This window comes from the organism of the source record quoted next, unplaced genomic scaffold, assembly GCF_019419815.1.
Source record: "Pyrus x bretschneideri cultivar Hongxiangsu unplaced genomic scaffold, Pyrus_bretschneideri_v1 Contig59, whole genome shotgun sequence".
In the NCBI taxonomy this organism is placed as follows: Eukaryota; Viridiplantae; Streptophyta; class Magnoliopsida; order Rosales; family Rosaceae; genus Pyrus; species Pyrus x bretschneideri.
The window spans coordinates 709750-733917 of NW_025999797.1; the positions used below are offsets into that span (position 1 = coordinate 709750).

A 24168-nucleotide genomic window follows, 5' to 3' on the forward strand; every position below is an offset into this window, starting at 1 on the left:
CTGGCTTCTTCAATACTGCCTCCCCAATCTCCACAAACCTCTTTAGATTCTTCTCTGTCGCTATATCGATCAATGTCATCCTATAATTTTCACAATAAACACAATTAAAATAATGTTACTCGTACTAAATTTACTGGTCATTTTGATAACCATAGTAAATGTTTTACCTTTGTTAGAAATGTGGTCAATAAATTAATTAGATTTGTGGTGAATTTGATTGAATGAACCAGGGATTCGATTTGGATTTGTGGTGAATTTGGTTGCATGAATCAGGGATTTGGTTTTGGATTTTGTGTGAATTTGGTTGAGTGGAACTAGGGATTCGATTTAGATTTGATGGTGAATTTGGTTGAAGTGAACCAGGGATTCGATTTGGTATTTTTGAATTTGCGCTGTTGCATCTAGATTGAATCTCTAGATTGCCTACATCCCCTTGGCATGATCAAACTTCATGTAGTTCAGAATGGATTGAGATTTTTAGCGACTGAATGACCACTAAAAAGGAAAGATTTTGTGTTTGGGGCTTTAAGGTTGGGTCTGAAATATGAACTAGATTGCCTACGTATCCTTGGCAGAATCAAACCGGCATAGTTTACAAATGATTTTGGTATGGCTATGTCGTGTGTTTGGACTTTGAATTGGCTTTGTGCCATTTTGGATTTAGAATAGGCTTTGCACCATTTTGAAATTTGAATGATTTTGTATAATTTTTGAGATTTGGTACGGCTTTGTGCCATTTGAATTTTGAAGTGGCTTTGTGCCATTTGAGACTTGACATGGCTTCGTGCCATTTGAGACTTGACATGGTTTCGTGCCATTTGAGACTTGACACGGCTTCGTGTCATTTGCGACTTGATGGGGCTTTGTGTCATTTGAAACTTGACACGGCTTCGTGCCATTTAAGACTTGACGCGGCTTCATGCCATTTGGAATTTGACGCAGCTTCGCGCCATTTGAGACTTGATGTGGATTTGTGCCATTTGAGATTTGATGTGACTTCTTGCCATTTGAGATTTTTGATGTGACTTCGTGCCACTTGAGACTTGATGTGGCTTTGTGCCATTTGAAATTTGACACGGCACGAGTCCAAACACTTTTAAACTAGGAAGTCCATTGAACTTTTTGCTTTGAGATGGTTCACATCCAGGGACGGAGCCACCTTGGGCTTAAAGGGGCGGATGCGCCCGCTCAGTTTTTTTTGGCAAACAAAAAATGTACATGCTTGTGACATTAGCAAGGTGTATAACTGGTTTACTTGTTTGTGACATTACTATTAACTCTTTCAGTTGCAATTGCCAAAGTTGAAAGAGCATTTTTTACCATGAAATTTTTGAAGAATCGATTGAGAAATCAGACGGGATATCAATAGATGGATGATAACATGGTTATTTTATATAAAAGAGATATTTGATGGTATTGGTAATGAAGTTGTCGTGCAATGCTTTCAAATCATGAACATGCGTCAAGGGGTATTATATTTTGAATGAAAAAACTTATGGATTAATATATAAGTATTTGTTTAGTAAATTCTTTAGTTTTTTATTTTGTGACTTTGTTGCTTAACAATAACCCCATCCATACAGATTTATGGCTTCGTCCTGTTCACGTCCATAGTATTTGAAGTGATTTGTGTACACGAATTATCGTCGTCAACGTTGCCTTCACACTTTATTTTAAACCATTTTAAACTGGTGTGCCTCTATCCGGCCGTTGGATTCCTTGCATTTGTTACTCGGCCTATGTTCTAATTCATGGGGTTCAAATTTACATAGTCCATATGAATTTAGATAAGAACTGTGGCTTCATGTGAGTACTTTTCCCAATTAATTTGGAAAGCTTATCAGTAAACTTACTTTCTTTTCTCTGTGAACTTTGAACCTTCCATATATGACTTTATGTGGTGGTGTTAAGAAAGATAACCATCCTTCGCTATCCATTTGAGGATGCGGGAAAGACACTTTCTAATCATTTCGCATCCTATACCAATTATTGAGGATGCGGGAAAGACACTTTCTGATTGTGATCATTTCGGATCCTATACCAATTCTTGTGATCATTTCGCATCCTATACCAATTAGGTAATAATTGCAAATGGTGGGGACGTTTCTTATCTTCCTTTTCTCTAGAACTTGAGGTCATCTCCGACTGAAGGGTCCAGAGGGCCAGAGGTCCAAAAATCATCTCCAACTGACGGCTAGGCCAGAGGGTTCTTGGAATCTGAGAAGGCCTCACGGAATCTGAAAGGGCTGGAGGGTTGGCTACAACCAACCAACCAGCCAGCCTGAGGCTGGCCAGAAAACTGATTAATCTTGTCTGTTATAACCGACATGAATTCTTAAAAAGAATTTTGAATCCAACGGCTAGCTGGTGCCAATTATTGTTGGATTCAATTTTTGTTTTTTAAAAAAAATCTATCTTTTTTCCTATAAATACCTAAACCATTCCTCACAAAATTTTCACCATTCCTACACCATTTCAACTCTCATATTTTCCTTCCCCTTTCAAAAATCTATCCTTCAATTTTTTTAATAATTTTGAAACGGCCTCGTCTGCAATGAAAGGTAGGGCTTGGACTCGAAAAGAAGATGAAGTTCTTTACAAGGCTTATAGATGGGTGTCGGAAGATAGTGTGAGGGGGAATTGTCAAATAAATGACGGTGTTTGGACTCATGTGTCCAAAAAATACTTAGAGTTCTATGAAAACACCACTCCTGTGAATATTCGAAACCACGAGAGTTGTTCTTCAAGATGGAAGAAACTTCTTCAGCCAAGTTTGAACAAATGGCATCAAGCATTGTTAGCAGCCATAAGTAGACATGAAAGCGGCGCTAATTACTACGATGAAGTAAGTGTTTTTACAATTTATTTTAAATATTTAATTATATTACATTTAATTTCATAAATTAATTTCCTTTAATTTTTTTTTTTAGGTACGCCAAGCGGAGGAATTGTATATGGACAGCAGCTCGAAACCCTTTCAGTTTCACAGTTGTTGGGAAATTTGTAAAGGGTGGGTGTTATTTGAAGATCCACCACAAAGAGCTCCTACGCCGGTGTTCGGAACTGCATCCTCAGCTGCAGATATGGATGAAGATGGATCTCCAACCATTCAACAAACAAGGGTATAAAATCCGTCTTCGGGTGAAGATTCCATACCTAGGGCTATGGGACGAAACAAGGCGCGAAGGTTAAAGGAAAAGGGTAAGGCAAATGATGATTACGCCACTCAACATGAAGTGGCGGCCTCATTGCGATTATTGGTAGAGCAAAATGCCCTTGAGGCGGAAGAAAGGAAGTGTAGGCATGAAGAACGGGCCAAACAAATACAAGAAGAGATGGATGATAGGAATAAGGAAATGAACACTTCGAATTACACTCCAATGAGTAAGGCCTATTTTGATAGGAAAAAAAGAAAAAGAAATTATGAGCCGACAACAGTTGTTTACCTTTGACTATACTCCTACGATGGCGGATGATGAAGATGATGTTGATTATGAATATTAAATTTAAGTTGTTGTAATTTTTAAATTTAAGTTAATGTTGTTTTCAAATTTAATTTGTAATTTTTAAATTTAATTTGTCGTTTTTAAATTTTAGTTGTAGTTTTCAAATATAAGTTGTAGTTTTTAAATTTAAAATAATAAATTATGTTTGGCCCTATGGCCCTCGGTTGGAGACGGTTTTTTGTGACAGGGCTAAAACGAGCCCTCTGGCCCTTTGGCCCTCAGTTGGAGATGGAGGCAAATATAGACCTGTACTGTTAATTAAAATATTAATATCTTGGAGGGCCAGAGGGCTAAAACGAGCCATCTGGCCAACCCTCAGTTGGAGATGGCCTAACACTTCTTTAATTTGGCAAGTCCACAATTTGTAATTTAGGGGTAGTCAAACTCGGATTTGAGAGAATTAAAAAAAAAAAAAATTAAAATCTTAGTGTAGTCAATTAAGGAATTTAAAGGATTTTTAGAACTTATACACATCCTAATTGACACACCTCGACCGAGATCAGGGCATGCTAGCCGTCACGTGGAAATGACGCAACCATGTGCACAGTGCGGAAGCTAATAAATAATAATAAAAGTACGATTAAATAAAAACCAGCTATACACAAGTAATAACATACATGTGCAAGCGTAAGTGTGAGAAACAAAGTTCAGAGCACGAAAGACCTAGTGCAATCCGGGAGAAACAATACTCAATAAACACACCCAAAAGTGGTCCTACACTGGTGATGATCTGTCAGATAAGCTGAGAAAATCCTCTGGGGAGCCACCAAAAGCACTAGCCAAACTAAAACCTGGAAGGGCGCAAAACAGAAAGCGTGAGTGGGTAAAAACAAAACTTTTCAAAAACCATTTCATAACAAAGTTCTAACCCCTCGCCGTAAAACCTGTATACTTCCCAGAAAATATAATATACATATATATAAATCATTCTCAGAAATATGCCATGCCAAATGCCTCGAAATAAAATGCAAGTACTCAGGTAATGCCAAACAATGCCATGTAATCTGTCAGCCGGAGTCACCTAACGTAACCTGTACGGTTGAATCTAGAGCCTAAATCTCCAACTCACTAAATACACCTGCACACGAGTCGGAACCACCTAAAGCGGTCTGTACGACAGGACTGGGTGTATAATAAGTACGCTCAAGTGCTACGATCACGTGAAGACTGGGCGAATAATCGCGGGTCACCTACGAGTCGGAACCACCTAAAGTGGTCTGTACAACAGGACTGTGCACCTAACTTGGATCCAAGATGAGCGTGTGGTGCGGGAGGTGAACATCACGTGAAGGACTGTGCCTAACTCTGGGCGGAAGCACTAACACCGGGGGTGCAGGTTATGAGCTCTCTATGCATCTCAAATCACTACTAAACATAAACATAAACCATAACTTACCTGGCACTTACCTGTGCGTCTGCAGCACCAACACACACACACATATATATATATATATATATATATATATATATATATATACAACTAATAATGCATAATTAAATAGGCAAACATAATGCATGGCGTATAAACGTATAAATGTTTCATTTCACTTTCTGGGAAAAACATAAGTATATAGGTATATACGAAAAATCAAAAGCCCACTCACTGGTATGTAGAAGGGTCGTAACCCCCTTGCCTCGACTGACCGCGCTTGTCCTCGGGATAGGTCTCACCTATATGCGAAACAACTATAAATACGTTAATTTTTAAAGCACATAACCAACCAAACGAAATAACTTCTCATACAATGCTCAAATGGGGTGTATGAATACACCAACGCGATCTACTCAACCTCACGAACATCCCCATACTTTTAGAAAAATTTTCTAACGCCACACACGCCCCCACGCGCCAGCCAAGGCACGGCCACACGCACCGCCCACGTGCAGGCACGTGCCTGGCACACTGACGGCGTCAGTTAACGCCGTCAGGAATATTCCGTTAACTCTAACGGATTCCGTTAATGCCGTTAGGAATATTCTGTCCAAACTGACGGAATATTCCGTCGTCTTCTCCGGCCAAACTCCGGCGCCGGAAAACCAGGAAAATTTCAAAGCTTCGTATCTCACTCGTTTTTCAACCAAATTTCACAAAATTGGTACCAAAATGAAGCTTACAACAAGATGAACAAATCCATACCACTTTCAAGCACCAAAACCAACGGAATCTCATCGGGAAAACACCACCAACTCCGGCCAAACCTCCAACTCACGATCTCGACGTCCAAAACCTTCAAACGAACCACCCCGAGCCTCCTAAAGACCTCACCAAGCTTCCTACAAGCTTGAAATTCCCAAAAACACAAGAATTAATATGTGCATGAATAGTGACCAAATCGGGGGATCTCAAGTTCGACGTGAAAACGAATGTATCCTTACCTGAAATGGGTATGGTTGAACTCTTAAGGACATCACGAGCACGAATATATAAATTGTTTCCTTGATCTGTGAAGGTTTCATGGGTTTTGGGTGTCGTCCGTACAAGAAAATAGGAATGGGAGAGAGAGAGAGAGAGACTCGCGACAGGGCAGAGTGAGAGGGGAAATGAGTGTGGTATGTGTGTGGTCCAAAATTAGCCAAGCAAAACCCAAAAATGACCACACAACGAAACAAACATATTAGGGGCAAAAGCGTCATTTCACCCCTACGGTATGAAAAGTCCGGGACGGGCTGTCACACTAATGTAGTCAACTAAGTATTTTTAAAAACTTTAAAATCCTAGTATAGTCAATTGAGATTTTAATAGACATTTTTAGAGTCCATCCAAATTCAAGTGTATTAAAAAATTAAAGATTTTATAGGATTTCATTAAGTTGTGGATTTTGTGGAATTTGAGAGCAAGAAGTATGTATAATTAAGGGAGGGCAGATTGTCTGCCCTCCTGTTATGGTGCCATTCCCATGTCCTCCTATTTATGCGGTCACGGTTAAGCCACGTCAATATTTTATAATCCTATTACTTTTTGTCTTATTATCTTTATAAAAAAATTAATATAAAATGTTGACGTGGCTTAACTGTGACCGAACAAAATAAGAAGGTATGGGAAGGGCAGAGGGCAAACAATCTGCCTCCATAATTAAGACCAAATAGAATCCTACCTTACCCTCTAGGATTTCACATCCAACGACCTCTGACTCTCTCTTCGTCTCACTGCCTGCCAGCCACTTTGTTTTCTTCATCTTCTTCCTTTCGTCTTTGCATTTTTCCTTCAATTTTTGTTGATGGGTTGCATTATTTCTAAATAAAGATGATGGCGTCGCATCATTTCTCATATGTAGGGTTGCTGGGTCCCAATTTTCACATCTTATATTTTTTCCCGCGCAACGAATTCTTGTTCTTTATCATTTTTTCCACTGATTTTTGGGGATTTTTCTGAGTTTGTTTTCTAATTTCATGGAATGATGGCGTTGATTTCACTATTTGTAATATTTATTTTGCAATTTTTTTATCGAAAAGCCGAACAGAGACTTGATGGGTAATGGTGAATTTCCCATGGGTGGCAGTGGTGGTTGGAGTGTAGAAGTGGTGAAGAGCAATGGTTACTCTCGGCTATCTGTTGGGTTACCATCTCCATTGTCTTAAAAATCCACCAAAATCATAAACCAAATTAACAGAAATCCTTAAAAATCTATCTAAAAATCCTAAAAAATCCATATGAAATTTGTGAGAGTTTTCAAAAACCATCAAACCTATTACTTTTAAAGTCTTTTAAAATCCTCCTAAATTCTAGGTTACATTTGGCAAAAGGGGCATCAAGTTGGTCAAATGTAGACCCCCTCTTAGCCCTTCTTTTTTTTGGGTCAGCTCCTCAGTTGCAATAATTGATTCAAATTGAACGGTTAGATTTGAAAACATCCAAAGGTAGTTTAATTAAATTAACCAATAAATTCAAAGTATAAACTTAAAACTAACAAATTATAGAGGGGACTATGTTTCAAAACTTCGTAACTCAATCGTTTCTTAACCAAATTCGACCCATAATATATCAAAATGAATATAGGAAAGTGTAGAATAAGATTATACCTATTTGGAAGGCCAATGGTTGCCGGAGATAGCCAGAAAATAGCCTGAAAGGTGACTGGTCTCCAGAAATACTGGAAAACTTGCCAGAAACTGGGTAAACTTTAAACATTCATAACTTCTTCAATACTCAACGAAATTGGGTGATTCAAAAATGAAAATCATACTTCTCGACGAGACAAAGAGAACGGTACTTTTTTGATGGCTAAATCACCATGTTTGGCCAAAAACGGCTCGAAAGTGGCTGTCTTGGTCTCAAGTTAGACACTTTTGAGCCGTTTTCTGGCCAAACTATGGAGAATTAGCCATAAAAAGGTACCGTTCTCTTTGTCTCATTAAGAGGTATGATTTTCATTTTTGAATCACTCGATTTCGTTGAGTATTGAAGAAGTTATGAACGTTTAAAGTTTATCGAGTTTCCGGCGAGTTTTCCAGTTTTTCCGCAGACCAGTCACCTTTCAGGCTATTTTCCGGCTATCTCCGGCAACCATTGGGCTTTTAAATAGGTACAATCTTGTTCTACACTTTCCTATTTTCGTTTTGATATATTATGGATCGAATTTGGTTAAGAAACGATTGAGTTACGAAGCTTTGAAAATTGCCCAAACTTCCGGCCAAGAGCTCTAGGACACTTAACGGAGTTTTTAACGGAAGGACCAAAATAATAGATGGTGGACAATCTCAGGGACCATTTTTATTGATTTTCAATCTCATGGGCCAAAGTGATATGTTATGCAAATCTCATGGACCATTTTAGCTAAAAAGCCTTCATTTAAAATAATTTTTTTGCAAGGCTATAATTTTGGACAGAACTATATTTAGCCATTTTCGGTTGGAGATAGTCTTATGGCATGAATGGATTGATGATAGTATCAGATGACGTCATTGGGACATGAAAAATTTACTCTTGAGTATTTTTTTTGGGTAAAACCTTTCCGAAGAAAGGAGACAATTTTATTTCAAACACTAGATTACAAATAGAGACCCACGTACAAAATAGTACTATACACACAACTGGACCTTCCAACTAACCCAACAAAGCTAAAAAACAGAGGCCAGCACTATTGACAAAACAAAAGAAGTTTCTTGACCCCAGCATCCATCGCTGTAAAAAAATTTCCAATCAACCCAAAACAAATATTCCAGCCAACGCCAAATCCAATCAAGCAGCTATGCAGAACCCAACCACGAAAGCTGTCTTGATTGCCCCGATTTCTCCGATTGCCCTGATCTCAGCCAGAAATCGGAAGAAGTCCGTGGGAATACCCAAATGGCACTGCCAACGAAGGCAAACAAAGGAGAAGGAGGTGGTGTATTAAACACTCGAGCCTATGTGTCCACCGGAGCTCTATGCACCCTCTCAAATGATCGCAAAAATTTGCGTTGAAATCTAACTGAAGATTAAAGTGAAAGTATTTGGGAAGACAGACGTCGAAGAGAGACAATTTGGGTGAATCTGGAGGAACTGGGGGGAAAGTTAACCAAAAAACTGAGAAACAAAGAGCAAAAAGAAAAGCTTTCCTCCGACCCTCGCCAAAGGAGGGCTGTCAGAAACGATTTTATATGGTGAGGAGTTCACTCACACAGATGGTAAGAAGACTTTCAGGAAGAGAGAAGGACTCTCACACGGAGAGAAAAACTATTCCTAATGCAGCATTGGCAGGCCGTGTGAATATGTAAGCTTCCAAGAAACCACTCTCTCACATAATTGCCTTTTTATAATGGATATGCATTATATATTCTTGAATGGACATTGCAAGTTGATGCCCCTTTCTTAAGTCTTTATTTATTCTTTTCCGTGCAACCTGGTTGAAGCTACGTATGATGAAGCTACGTATGATATGAGGTTTAAGTTTTTTTAGCATGACTCCAAATCTTCTAATATTTATAAATTTATTTCTAAATATATAGTAGAGGGTTTAAATTTAATGTATGTTTTATATTAATACCATTTGATGAAAGATGTTTTATCTTCGACAATGCATTCCCGATCTCTATAAGTCTCATAAAATTCTTCTTCGTTGTTATATCCACTGATGCTTCATCACCGGTAAACCTAGTAATCCTATCATTTTTGCATCATTAGGATATTATTAGCATCATCATGCTTACAACCGTAAAATGAACCATAGTGTGTAAATTTTAAAATATTTTAAAACACGTTTATTGAATTTTAGCAAAATGTATGTTTATTGACTTTTCTTCTATTTGTATAGCTTTTTCGTAAGGGCTTAGTCTCTCGCTCTTTTAATCTAAAAATCGTCAAGCAAAATTGCCTGAGCAAGCTTGTCATCCATATGTAGAACTAGGTTTTGTGTTTTGAAAAGAGTTTGAAATTGATTTTGGGTTCATAGGTGGTCACTTGCGGTATTTAGTTTTGGGTTTGAATATATTTTAGTTTTATTCGGATATTTTAAATTAGTTTCTTTACATTTGAGTTTGTTTTCCCACAACCCCTTAACTTAGTGTAGCCTTAACCTAATATTGGAACAAAAATCATAGTCACATAACTAGGAATTATCTTAGACCATTATGAGGATGGTTAATCACATGGCTAAAACCACCTCAATTAACTATGGCATGCACTAGTTGGTCATGATACGAGTGCGAATTCCATATCAACAAATTAAGAAACTTTGCAAAGAGTATATTAGGAGTCGGACTACTTAATTCTTATTGATAATTGGTTTAGGTTATATGCTGATTCCAATTTGCATGGTATCATATCAAATCAAATCGAGCCCAACAGCTCACATGCGCACGTGATCTCATATCACTTATATGTAGAAACGTGTTAAAAGTACGAATCAGATAACGTAAGAATTAAAGAACCTTACAAAGGCATTGAGCAACTCCCTATATTGCAATCTAGCTCTCTACTCTAACTGTTCCAACTGAAGCATCTTCCCCTTGTCCAAAAATAGAAAATAAAAATATAATCTTCAACATCTACCGATCGAGTATTGTATATTTTCAAATTCTACTGTGTAATGACCAGCATCACTCATCAGGCAATTAAGAAGATTTGTTAGCCATTTCATATATAAGAAAATATTCAGAAACGTATTTGTCCACAGCCCATACATGTAGTGCCTAGTGGTAGTTGGCACTATGATGATATATAGGAGAAGGTGAGGTTGTGGTCCTCACACAAAGTCCATTGAATGGGTTGGAAACAATTAGTAAAATCATGCTTGCAACCATAAGATTAAAATGTCGCATGGGTTGGATGATTAAAATACTTATAAATTCACAATGGAATTGATAAATATACATGCCCTTTCTATTTTGCATGGGTTGGATGTTCCAAACAAAGACAAGTTAGACAGATCATCCCATTCATAACCATCAACAGATCTGATCCCAAAACTCTTATCTTATTCAATATTCTTTATTTTTTAATCAAGATTCACAATGGAATTGATTAACGTAATCACATACTATTTAAAAAAAAAATTAATTAAAATTTGCTATTGCACTTTCAGTTAATTGTTTTGTCTATAAGCTTCTTTCCCTTCGAGAGCCTGTTGGCAAAATCAATCAGTGCTTCTTCATAGGTACCTTCTTCCTTGGATACCTCATACTTTCCGGTATCCAAATTCACACGTGAAACCGGCTTCTTCAACAACGCATTCCCGATCTCAACAAGCCTTTTCAAATTTTTCTCCGTTGCAATGTCCAATGATGCCTCCTCGCCGATCAACTGTGTCATCCTATTATTTTTCCACATTAGGAAACAATTAGCACGATCATGCTTGCAACCATTAAATTAAAATGATGCATTTATACAATATTTACCGACCACATGTACATGTTTGACGAAGGTAGACCACTTATAAAATGTACCTGAATACGGAGGTAGTTGTCCTTGGCGTGGACGGATTGGAAGAGGGTGGAGACATGAAGGTCAACCATATCGGAACTTGCATCGCCGAAAATGTCTACCAAAGGTGTGCTCCCATTGTTAAAGAACCAATTGATCAAACCCCAGTTGGAGGCCGTGGCTGCATTATACTTCTCTTCATGCTTGGCTGCGCCTGTGCCCAATGATAGCACTAGCAACCTTGTCGCATCCATCGGCTCTGAGTTATGCTTCAATATCTCTCTGTTTATGTGGCTTATGGCCGTCATCGTCTGCACATAATCGTAGATTCAATTAATTTCCTTAGTGCATTAGTTAGTTTCTAATTTTTGTTTGATAGTCTAACGTGTTATTTTCCTAACTTATGATTAAAATGCATATCCATTGAGAGTATATTGTCAAACTGAGTACTTACAGGATTGTTTGCAGCTACCCCACCATCGACAAGATCAAAAGTTCGGGTTCTTCCCTCGTTATCTTTGACCTCGAAGTAATGAGCGGGGAGATAAGTGGGAGCAGCAGAGGTGCTAACGCAGATATCCGAAAGCTTAGCATTTTTCAGTGGAATTTTTTTTGCCTGTGCCATAGATTTAAAACTATATAAGAATACGTACAAAGTAGCTACAACAATCCCAAAAATTTGAGTAAAAATTAGAGCTTGTATATTGTTGTTTGTCTTACATCGATGGTTGAGAAGATCACAGGCTGAAGGTGCTTAATATCAAAAGTTGGAATAAGCACAGTGGTTAGGGTTTGTTTAAGAGTGAGATCGCCAAGCAGCTCGTTCGTCAATGTTCGCAGGTACTTTCCATCATATTTTGGTCCCATGACAGCACCAACCATACTTGTTAGTGATGTCAAGAAGTTATTACGACTGCAAAATTTCAAACAAATTAACATTAGGACCAGTTAACCTATATATATATATATAATGTCTAGTAGGCTGATTTGAGTGACCTGATTGATCTGTTGGATACGGGTACCAACTTACAGTACTTAGTGCATTGTGGGTACTTGATCATGTTTTATGACATTACCAAACTTGTACATAGTAATACTGTAAGTTGATATCCTAATACGAAACAACTTTTTCTTAAGTTGTTATAAATACAAATGACTGACCTATTCTGAGGGAAAATCTTAGGGGTGTGATCGAAATAGAAGTTGTTGATATCCTTTGCTTCGAACATGGGCCTGTTGTCTTTGTTGGGAGCTGCAAGCATGGTGGTGACAAGACCACCGGTGCTTGTTCCGGCAATTATGTCGAAGTAATCCGCGACTCTTGCATCAGGCCCATCCAATTCCTATACCACATGCACAAATTATTAACATTCAACAAATTAATTAAGCACGTAATTAAAAAATAAAAATTGAAAACTGAAATGGTTAAAGTACCTGAAGCTTGGATTCAAGAAAGGCGAGGAGGGTGCTGGGAATTATGCCTCTAATGCCACCTCCATCAATGCTTAGTACTGTCACCGTCCTTCTCTTTGTCAAACCAGTCGACATTGTTATAACTCGAATTAAAGAGACCTTGTCGAAATTGAATTTTTTTCGAAAAAAATCAGTAAGGCACTTGATATGAGCCAGTCGTGATTGTGAAGGAAGCTTGTTGTGAAGCATACGGAGATTAAGTATGCTATTTATAGCAAGAACCCACACATTACTCTTAATGGTAGCAGCCATGGCGGCCCATATTAATGACTCTGTCTGTGTAGGTACTCTTAGGCGGCTACTCTCACACCTCCAATAGTTGAACGGGTTTGGTCAAAGTGTTCTATTACCGTACGTGTAAGTATTCATTAATTTGCATGAGGATAAAGATCTTAATACTTATTTACTTGATGCATTTGTCACATCATAAAGTTCCAAGGTCCTGTCTTCATTTGTCGTGTTGCAGTTATATTATCATCCAAAACATCAGACTCACTGAAATGATAACCGCACACTATTTTTTTTATACAATTTTTTTTGAATTTCTAACTTTTTTGGAACAAACATTATCTGCATTAAAAAGGAGGGATGGGCTTAGCCTCACAATGAACTAGCAATAATGTTATTCAAATTCGTCTTTGATGAAAATCGAACCTAAGACCTCTCACTTACAAGTGAAAAAGAATATCACTAGATTGTAGTACTAAATAATTTTTAATTTTTAACTATTAAATTCAAATACTTCAATGAAATAATGGATAAAATAAAAAAAAAACGTTTAGGAGGAAAAATATATTAGTAATTATTATTTTCCATAAAGACTAATGTTTAGATTATTTTTGGTAAATCATTTTTGAAAGTTCTTGATTCTGGTGAGAAAACATTAGTCTTGAAAAGTTTGATACCATTCGTTGCAGCAAGACGTTTAAAGCAGCAGTATCTTCTTCTGGGGAAGTTGGTGCCTAATTATCCACCACATATGACATATAAAGCCAGATTTTTGTTTTCTTACTAATTATAATGGTATAACAATGAGAGATTTTTCAGTGTGACCAACATACGAGGTGATAAAAACACGTGATATACCATCCATATTTTCGTCATAATAAAAAATTTTGAAAGTATGAGTATACCCCTTGGAATTCAATTTTCATTAACTAAAACCCACAACTGTAAAATTTTCTAATAAAAACCCAATGATTAGGCTCCAACTAAGCAATATCCATAATTAAGTATGACTGGACAAAATTAGTATTTTTGGATGTCTAAATTACCCCTAATGTCATGAACTTTGGGTCTATTACTTGTTATCTACATTTATTTTATATTATTTCATTCAATTAAACTTTTTAAAATGTTTATGCAGATTTGGAAAAGAAAAATTTTAGTGTCATGATTTCAATGCATATTAATAACAAAAATTACATGATATTAGAGTTTTGATTCCTTATATGGTTGTTTTCACGTTTACGTAAAAATAAGCATTTTTTATCCTTTTCAAATAATTGTAACAGGTAAATTAGTATTTTTCACAAATATACAAATGTTGTTTTATTCAAAATTACCAATATTTTACATATATAAAATAACAATATAATTTCTAGGTAAAACAATACATGCAAAATAATTTACCTACAAAATAAATAAATAAATAATGTTCAATTCAAAAGTTAAGTTATTTGCATACACACACACACACACACACACACACATATATAATATCAAAATGTGCCTAACATATGTAATAATACATGCAAAATAAATTACCTACAGAATAAATAAAAATGTTGATTGATTGCAAACAACAGATAATAATATATAACAAAATGCGCCTAATGTATACATGCAAAATAATTTACTTGCAATGATTGTCAAACAAATATAAGAAATTGAATAGATGATTGTAAGACAAGTATAAAGTAGATACTTTTGTAATTTACCTACAGAATAAATGAATGTTGATTGATTGCAAACAACACATAATAATAATAAATGTGCCTAATATATGTAATAATACATGCAAAATTATTTACCTGCAAAATAAAAGGATGTTTTCAGCCAATTGATTCAAAGTTAATTAATTACCTATATTCTACTTAAAAATGCCTAATCAAATAAACAGTCCTCGTGGTGATAAAGTAATCGGAAGATAGTCATCGTGGTAAAAAAATTAGGATTTAAATCCTTGTGGTGGAGTCAATTAGCAAATTTAGTCCAAAATTAATTTTTCCGTTACTTGTCTGTTAAATACAGGGATAAAAATGTATTTTAACGTGTACGTCTTCTTCTTCCTCCCTTTGCGTTTCATCTGTTTATATCTTACAAAGATGGAGAATCTGCTTAATAACGGCTTCTGAAACCAAAAAGGCATGGTATTTCTTCGCCCCTTCTTCAACCCTTCAATATTCATATAGTCCAACCCAATCTTTTCAGCCTGCAATTAAATATATAAAAACAACCCACTAGCTTGGAATAAGTATTCAACGAAAGCAAAATCGCAGAAATTCATCATCCCATTCCAATGGTAAAATTGACATGTAAGTTGTAACGAAAGTGAAAATCTTGACATTCTAAGAAACAAAAGAAATTTTGCAGATAATTGGAATGGCGGAAAAGAAGAATGGAACTGCTTACTGTTTACCAAAAATAAGTACTACACCTTTGGAAAGAAATTCAAATAAAACACACAGACGAGGGATGTGCGGCAACCTAACATAACCACTGAAACGTTTTGTCTTCAAATGAGTTATTGCGGGGTAAAAAAAAAAAAACCTTTTGATGGTTTTGTTCTTTTTGCCGGTAGGATTTTTGATGAAGTACAATTAGTTTCAGAAGCTAGTTTAGATTACTGTTGTGGATTAGGAAGGAAATTGACATGAAATTTTGTTTAGTTTTTGTTTCCCATTTTCTGGAGGATCACAATTTTTCAGCCCCGTTTGAAGTTCAATAGTCTCGGTGAAGTTACATTTTTTTACGCATTCATGATGATGGAAATTTACCCTATCGGAGAGTATCACTGTGAGGTTTACTGTAGCGAAATGGAAATAGTGAGAAATTGATTGGTTTCTGTCAGTACTACACTAATTGAAGCCGAAGAATTCTAACCAGCTTCTGTATCTTGGTGAGATATGAATAGATGAAATACATAGAGATGATGAAGAAGGTGTACACGGAAAAGTACATTTTTATCCTTGTATTTAACGAACAATTAACAGAAAAATAACTTTTGGACCAAATTTTCTAACGGACTTTACCATGAAGGTTTAAATCCTAATTTTTTTACCACGAGAGATATCTTCCGATTACCTTATCACCACGAGGACTGTTTATCCGATTAGGCCACTTAAAATATAAGTAATTTATTTCACACATATATAATAATAACAAAATGTGTTTAATGTATACATGCAAAATAATTTACCTACAATGATTGTCAAACAAATATAAGAAATGGAACAGATGATGGTAAGACAAGTATAAAATAGATACTGTTGTAATAATAAAGCACTTATTTGCCATAATTATGTTGGATAATTAAATTCATCAACATAATTAGAGTGTTGTGGCACAATTGTAAATATTTTGAAAATAATAGGTATTTATTTGTTTACATGGCAGTTTATTTCAAATTTGGATTATGTTCAAAACGGAATGGATTTTTGTCAAAAAAAATAAGTGTTGCATGAGCTTATATCTAAAGAACACTAAAAAAAATTCTCTATAACGACCGACTATAAGCTTCTTTGGTATTAATTGAGATGAATTGTTGTTATCATTGAATTAGTTCGCATTCAAATCGGCATCTAGAAAGCTTCTTTTGCAGGTCAACGCATGTTTTATGTTATTGATTCATAATTTGTGCGTTGATTTTGTTGGATAGGGATCATCTCCAGATCTCTTCCTCCTAATCCACAAAGTTCAAGAATTCGAGTCATTGAAATTTGATCAAACGGCTAAAGTTATTATAACTTTTAAAGTGGACCCCTGTTTGTAGTCATTGAATCAAATTTCACTGGCCCGAATCCCCGAACTTGGTGGATTAGAAGGAAGGGATCCGAAGAGGACCCCTTTCCGATTTTGTTGGAGGCATTGTTCCAGTTAAAATTTAAATATGTTGGAGGCAGTGAGAGGCTCTATATGGGATTGGAAAAGTGGTGGATATAGCCCATTTTAGAGCTTCAAGGAATCTTTGATGTTTTGTGACATCCCACATCGCCCAGGGGAGTGATCCTTAAATGTATATTCTCATCCCTACCTAGCACGAGGCCTTTTGGGAGCTCACTGGCTTCGGGTTCTGTAGGAACTCCGAAGTTAAGCGAGAAGGAGGCTTGAGCAATCCCATGATGGGTGACCCACTGGGAAGTTGCTCGTGAGTTCCCAAAAACAAAACCGTGAGGGAATGGTAAGCCCAAAGCGGACAATATCGTGCTACGGTGGTGGAGCGGGCCCGGGAAGTGGTCCCCCCCCGGGCCGGGATATGACAGGTTTTATAAAAGAATCTCTCTCACTGAGGGGCTAGCTATTTCCTTCGAGCTTTATATAGGGCTATATATATTTATTTATGCAATAATTTGATTATGCGATAATTTTTTTTCGTTAACTTTTTTTAAATTGATTTTTGGACATTTTTATCTTAATTTTTTTTTTTTATGACTTTCAACCTAAAAAAATTCAAATTCTTACAAAGTTAGATTTCATTACTTATGAACTATTCGTTGGATTTGATTTTCTTATCTCAATCTCATCCATTGAAAGATATAAACCCTCACTTCGCCCTCTGAAATAATTTGATTTTCTCATACAACACAACAATTTACCTAGCACCAATTGGTAAATTAGTATCATGCAATTTTGAAATACTTATTTGAAAATTTCACCCATCAATGCCCATAAACGTTAAATCAATTTGAAATTTTAATTCTTATGGAATTTAAAACAATGATTAATTAGCCAAATTGCAAGAAAAATATGTAAAGAAAAAAGAATAAAATGAGAGTATAAGTGTATTCTCAAGTTCTCAAGTAGAGAGTGAGTGGTAAAATTTTGCTCACTTGCTATTTTGTTGTGGGACCCACTGTTTTTGCTATCAAATAAATGAAGTTGCTAGCCCAAGAAGTAGATCTAACCTTATTTTCCAGTTCATTGGGAATGAAACTTATCACAAAAGCATGAAATGTAATAGCCTTACATAGAATAAAGCTCCTAGGGGATGCTCTAACAAGGCTCAACTCGAGCACAATATGTTACTATTGATGCATCAATTTTGGGAAGTTCAACTTTAATACTACGTAGCACTAGATGCTAGGGCTTTTTTTTTTTTTTTTTTTTTGTTTCAATTAAATTGTCAGGCTGAGAAAAAAATTGTAGGAGGTAAGCTGTTTTGCTTGGTCCCTTATTTATCTTTTTTAAAGAAAAAATAGACGTTTGTTAATTGTTGTTGCATGTATACATTATTTGTTACATCCAATAATTTATCAATATATAATACCTGGATGTGATACAAAAATGTAGTGTTTTTTGCCGACTGTTTTTCTTAACGGTGGCGAAATAGAAACCTCCATCACAGCCACGTGGCCTGAAATTCTTGATTTCTTCATGTATTTCTCCATCTCTCTATCCCTTGCGGCATCTCTCTGTTTCCTTCGAAGTTGGTAATCGGATGGAGAGAGGAAGAGGCACTGTGAAAAATGGCGAAAGAGAAGCAGAAAGAGAAAGGATAGAGAGGATAGAGAGCCAACCAGACATTTACTTGCCATTAGCAAGTTCACTGGTTTATTTCTTTTCAACGTTCACCATTTTCTTATAACCGTTTTAGATATTTAGTTCTCAATTCAAACCATCGACTTTCTGTAGTATTTAGTATTACGTTCACAATTTTTAACCTAAACTCCTTAGTTATTTAGTTGTTTTTGTTCGCTTTAGTTTTGATTCTTGAGACATGTTGATTTTATTGACCTACTGAAATTGCTATTTTTTATTTACACGTCAATGCACAGTAATTTATGGAACCCAAGAATCCTGAAACACGGATACATCCTCTAGTCTTTGCCAATTCATTGATGCCCGCCTCATAAATAGAACAAACTTGGTCATTTAGGCCAAATTTGGTGCCCAAAAACAGATTGAATAACTCACAAATTTAAAACTTGTGTTCAAATCTTTCTCCCAAAATATCGTTTGTAAAAAAAAAAAACGTAGTTTAACTATAGAATTTAATCCCAAGTACCAAACTTTTTCCTTATGTTAATAAACTATTCCTATTCTTATGAGAGATTAAACCAATAATGTTAAAGGTCTCAATTATTTGAGATAAAAAAAATAAAAAATTGTTCCCCAAACAAAAGAAAACAGTAGGGCACTGCCAATCAGTAAGACGCAAATTCGGTGGCCGCCAGTCAAGAACTTTGGTTAAGGCTGTGGGAGACGCTAGTAAATAATGACCAGGAAAAGAATGTAATTAAACGAGGGTTGGTGGCCGCCAGTCTAGAACTCTGGTTAAAGGTTGTGGAAAACAATAATAAAAAATGACAAGGAAAACTAACTCCCTTAATTAAAGAAAAATTAACTAAAAATTCTCAAAAACTTTAGTTTTAATAAAAAAATGACAAATAAATGGGTAAGTGAATAGTATCAGGAAAGGTAAAAATATTATTTTTTGTGAAAAGTAAACAGTACCGAGAATGTTTTGTTAAAACTCTTTTTAATTAAACCAAGTGGCCTAAACAATTAATTAAAAAAAAATTCTAAACTTTCAACCAATTTTATTATAACACTTGATGTACTGGCTATGTTCCCGTTACACACTCCCCTCACGTTTCTCTCTCTATAGCTCATTTGCACATTTTTACCATCTTGTCCTTAACTTTTTTTATTTTTTATTTCTTAACCTATAATTAAATGAATAATTTGGTCATTATATAAATGTTTAACCATGAGTTCTTCTGCCTTGCGAATATAAATAAAATGGTTAAGGCAAATGCCTTTATTTGATTTTGATTTTTAATTGTCATATTTTGGTATTATTAAAAACCAGATAAACATTACCAAGCAAAGCTTGAAAACTAAATATAATTACTAAAATGTTTATCAAACTCTACTTAAGAGCAAGGTTTTAAAAAACGCTAGGAACTAGTCGGGCGGCGGGCTAGCGCCTAGCGCCTAGGCGGGTAGGTGGGATCTAGATGGGCGCCTAAGCGGCCTAGGCAGATTTAGGTAAATTTCTTGTATATCTTGTAAATAAATACATATTGACACATAAAAAATTATACTTGTATAGAATCCATACATAAGATAATAAAAGAATAATAAAATACAAAAAGAATATCTAACAAGTCTAAAATTTAGAAACACATTAAGCATAACTAAGTGTGGGACCATGATTTTCTAGAGATGGAGTAAGACAAATCAGAATACGAATATCTTAGAAATTCGGTCATGGACTTAACAGCTTCCATCACGGAGCTGCATAGACGGACCAGCGATTCCATTGTCATCTTGCTCGAAGTAGGGGGCAAAGTCTATTGACTTTAATAAGATTGACCATGCTTGTTCAGCAAGATACATAAATTTGATATGCTATAGAATCACCCAGGTTTCCTAAAATCTAGAAGATTCCTACAATCTAAGGATTTGGTGTGCACCGCAAGTAGTCATACCACTAAGAGGATTCAATATCTACTCCTAGATATCTTGTGGGATTCTCCTGGTTTAATACAAATTATATATCCTAAAATAACTCTATCTCAATTAGTATAAATACACATTTTTAGGGTTCATCTCTGGTAACACAATTATTGTACACTTATTATCTTGCATACTGCTTGAGTCTCAAATATTGCTTACTAACTTGACCGTCGAAGAGTCTTTGACCAGTACCCTACCGATCCTTAGGTTACTTACGGTTATTTGTTATTTTATAGGTAATCGAGTTTGTGCATCCCCACCCCTCAAGGTAGTGCGCGAATTTAGTTCTAACACTAAGCATGTTGTGCAAATTCACAACTAAAAAATTGGAAATAGAGGAATGTCCCGTACTCGATGTTGATCCTCTTTTGGTAGCTTATTAAAAAGAATCAACCAAACTAAAATAAAGTAGCAAACTAGAATGAAAGGATGCCAAATAATGGAAGACTAACTTTTAATAGGAAACTGACGAGGTACAGTTTCATAGCAATCAGAAAATGAAAAATCTCCAAATGTGCGTCCTAGATTAACAATCCTTTTCCTCATCAATTATAAGAGGCATCTCTAAAATCTCTTTATCTAACTCTGGAAAAGTAGAAGAAAAAAAGAAGAAGGAATAACCGATTTTCCCATATCATAATGTCTGAGACTTTTGTCTGAAATAGAGAAGGAGCAAGCTCAGTAGCAGCAACAGCGTCCATAATAGGCATAACCAACCACTTATCAATCAAAAGAGAAGTACTAGAACCATACCAATTGCTCAGCGATAATTCTAAAACAAGATATGAACAATAGATTAATGCCGGGCCATATAGAAGATTGTTTGTAACAAGAAAAGTATAAATAACCATGTAGTTGAAATCGCTCCAAAAAACTGTAGAGAATTAGAAGTAATAATAACTCATCTAATGTGCCATTTGGTATTATGGTCTGTTAGTATTCCTCTTCACTTATAAGTGAGATGTGTTATGTTTCATTTTCGCTAAAAGCGGAGTTGAACCACATAATACGTTACCCAGTGTGAGACTTAGCCTACCCTCCAACCTTAATGTAGATACTATCGTTTATAAAATAATAATAATAATAATAATAATAAAATAAAAACAAAAAAAAATAAAAAATAACTCATCTAAGATTTAAGAGAACTCTAATATCTAGGGAGCAAAAATCACATAAACCGCAATCCATCCTCTTTTTCGATGCACAAATCCGAGACAAAAACCACTGACAATTTTCATTGAACTAACGTCAGCAAACTGTCACAATTTTCTTTGAACTAACGTCAGCGGAGCATATCTGGTGGGAAAGTGAACGCCCGCCACAAAGAATTGATTCCAGGCAATTTCCATGTCCTTTCACAGACAATCGGATTCTTCTTCTATTTAATTAACAATTATTGCAATGCGCACTCTTAACCCTCCTCTCACTTTCACTCAACCCTTAGCGCCTCACGGAGCTCACAGCTCAGCGTCGGTACGGCGGCGTCGTCAGTTCCCGATTCATCCATGGCGGAGGCCGATTCCAGGTCCCTCTCATTCTCCTTGTACCTCAATCCTCCGTTTCCTTCCAATCGCATACTTCGTCAATAAATTTAAAAAAAAATGAAGCTTTAAATTCAATCGTTTTTCAATCTTGTGGATTCAATGCAGCCGTGTTGACTTGGATTACGCGGAGATCATTGTAGTGCGTCATGGCGAAACGGTCTGGAATGCTGACCGTAGAATCCAGACATTTACTAAATCAGAAAGAGAAAGGATAGAGAGGATAGAGAGCCAACCAGACATTTACTTGCTATTAGCAAGTTAACTGGTTTATTTCTTTTCAACGTTCACCATTTTCTATTAACCGTTTTAGATATTTAGTTCTCAATTCAAACCATCGACTTTCTGTAGTATTTAATATTACGTTCACAATTTTTATCCTAAACTCCTTAGTTATTTAGTTGTTTTTGTTCGCTTTAGTTTTGATTCTTGAGACGTGTTGATTTTATTGCCCTTTTAGGTTTTGTGTTTGGGATCGATGCCTTCTTGATGTTTTAGTTATACTATTGAAGTTATCACTTTACCTACTGAAATTGCTATTTTTATTTACACGTCAATACACAGTAATTTATGGAACCCGAGAAACCTGAAACATGGATAAATTATCTAGTCTTTGCCAATTCGTTGATGCCCGCCTCATAATTAGAACAAACTTGGTCATTTAGGCCATATTTGATGCCCAAAAACAGATTGAATAACTCACAAATTTAAGACTTGTGTTCAAATCTTTCTCCTAAAATATCGTTTGTATAAAAAAAAACATAATTTAACTATAGAATTTAATCCCAAGTACCAAACTTTTTCCTTATGTTAATAAACTATTCCTATTCTTATGAGAGATTAAACCAATAATGTTAAAGGTCTCAATTATTTGAGATAAAAAAATAAAAAATAAAAAATTGTTCCCCAAACAAAAGAAAACAGTAGGACACTGCCAATCAGTAAGACGCAAATGAGGTGGCCGCCAGTCAAGAACTTTGGTTAAGGCTGTGGGAGACGCTAATAAAAAATGACCAGGAAAAGCATGTAATTAAACGAGGGTTGGCGGCCGCCAGTCTAGAACTTTGGTTAAGGTTGTGGAAAACAACAATAAAAAATGACAAGGAAAACTAACTCCCTTAATTAAAGAAAAATTAACTAAAAATTCTCAAAAACTTTGGTTTTAATAAAAAATGACAAATAAATGTGTAAGTGAATAGTATTAGAAAAGGTAAAAATGTTATTTTTTGTGAAAAGTAAACAGTACCGAGAATGTTTTATTAAAACTCTTTTTAATTAAACCAAGTGGCCTAAACAATTAATTAAAAAAAATTCTAAACTTTCAACCAATTTTATTATAACACTTGATGTACTGGTTATGTTCCCGTCACACACTCCCCTCACGTTTCTCTCTCTATAGCTCATTTGCACATTTTTACCATCTTGTCCATAACTTTTTTTATTTTTTATTTCTTAACCTATAATTAAATGAATAATTTGGTCATTATATGAATGTTTAACCATGAGTTCTTCTGCCTTGCGAATATAAATAAAATGGTTAAGGCAAATGCCTTTATTTGATTTTGATTTTTAATTTTCATATTTTGGTATTATTAAAAATCAGATAAACATTACCAAGCAAAGCCTGAAAACTAAATATAATTACTAAAATGTTTATCAAACTCTACTTAAGAGCAAGATTCTAAAAACCGCTAAGCGCTGAGGCGGGCTGGAGTCTAGCACCTAGATGGGTAGGTGGGATCTAGGCGGGCGCCTAGGCGGCCTAGGCAGATTTAGGTAAATTTCTTGTATATCTTGTAAATAAATGCATATTGACACATTAAACATTATACTTGTATAAAATCAATAGATAAGATAATAAAAGAATAATAAAATACAAAAAGAATATTTAACAAATCTAAAATTTAGAAATACATTAAGCATATATGCCATATAATTTAAGACATTTTGAATGACTATATCTAAGTTTTTAAAAATAAAAGTAAAAATCCCACGTAATAGGTTGAATGGTTCATAATAAAACTATTAGGAAGCCATGCTAAGCATCCCCTAACCAAACCACGCACATCTATTGCCAATGAAATCCTCTCTCTTCTATTTATGATTTTATCTGAGTTGGTGTCCC

At 35.5% G+C, this 24168-nt stretch overlaps 1 long non-coding RNA gene and 1 pseudogene across 1 annotated transcript; one reads left to right on the plus strand and one right to left on the minus strand.

Moving 5' to 3' along the window:
- Positions 1 to 10881: 10881 nt before the first annotated feature.
- On the minus strand, positions 10882 to 12983 carry LOC103956527 (annotated as a pseudogene).
- Positions 12984 to 20968: 7985 nt separating this feature from the next.
- Positions 20969 to 22443, plus strand: LOC125471192. The gene is made up of 2 exons (XR_007253460.1): positions 20969 to 22027; positions 22152 to 22443. It is a non-coding gene; the product is annotated as an uncharacterized LOC125471192 (long non-coding RNA).
- Positions 22444 to 24168: the final 1725 nt, after the last annotated feature.